The sequence below is a fragment of the Sinocyclocheilus anshuiensis genome, unplaced genomic scaffold, assembly GCF_001515605.1.
Source record: "Sinocyclocheilus anshuiensis isolate Anshui unplaced genomic scaffold, SAMN03320099.WGS_v1.1 scaffold1683, whole genome shotgun sequence".
In the NCBI taxonomy this organism is placed as follows: domain Eukaryota; kingdom Metazoa; phylum Chordata; class Actinopteri; order Cypriniformes; family Cyprinidae; genus Sinocyclocheilus; species Sinocyclocheilus anshuiensis.
Genome location: NW_015548387.1, coordinates 416832 through 417814, shown reverse-complemented (window position 1 = coordinate 417814; position 983 = coordinate 416832).

Below are 983 nucleotides of genomic sequence, written 5' to 3'. Positions count from 1 at the left end.
ACTGTGATGTGACGCTGTCTCTCTCTCTCTCTCTCTCTCACACACACACACACACGCACTCGCGCGCACACACACACACACACACACACACACACACACACACACACACACACACAGTTCCCGGTTCTTTTCAGCTCAGAATGTGTGTGTGTGTGTGTATGTGTGTGTGTGCCTGCAAATATGAGTCAGAGAATACAAAACAAAACCATCTGAAAGAGTCCAGGATCAGGACATCTTTGGGTGTGTTGCTTGTCTAAACTCTCTAATCCCAGTATTAGGTTGGTAAATGCTGACGTTAATCCTGCTCTGTTTAACACATCTTCGTTATGAATGGCTCTTTGATTCACTGCTGTTACAGTGGTCATGTGAGTGTTTGTGAAAATCAAACACCCCACAGGTTACAGCTACACAATCAGGAAATGCAATCTGCCTAATCTTGGGCCATCACAAAGGAAGTCTTCCTCATTAAAAATAAGAGTTTGTATATGACATGTGGCCCGGTGTTACGATGGGTGGATAAAGACGACAGGAGCGGCGAGGATCCGAATGCAAATCCGTTTAACAAACAAACAAAATAAAAACAAAGGAAGGGGAAGAACACGAAAAAATCAGAGATCTAAGAACCACAAGCGAAATCCAAACCATCCAGAAACAGGCCAAAACAACAAGCAGCAAAGAGCCAGAGAAACACAAGGGCTAAATGCACATGAGGCTAACAAGGTAACACAGGGAATACAATACACCTGTGGAACCAATCAAGGAGCAAATCAAGGTAAAAAAAAACGACAAAACTACAACTATGGCACACAAGACAGGAAGTGAAACAAAAGTCCAAACAAACTGTGAACATGTAACACCCGGTAAGTAGTGCACCCATTGTGCGATGGCTCTTTTTATTGTCCGAAGGCATCATGATATCATATTTTCAACATATCTGTAAAAAAAAAAATGTTTAACTACTTTGTCTTTTTAAGGCTTTTTAA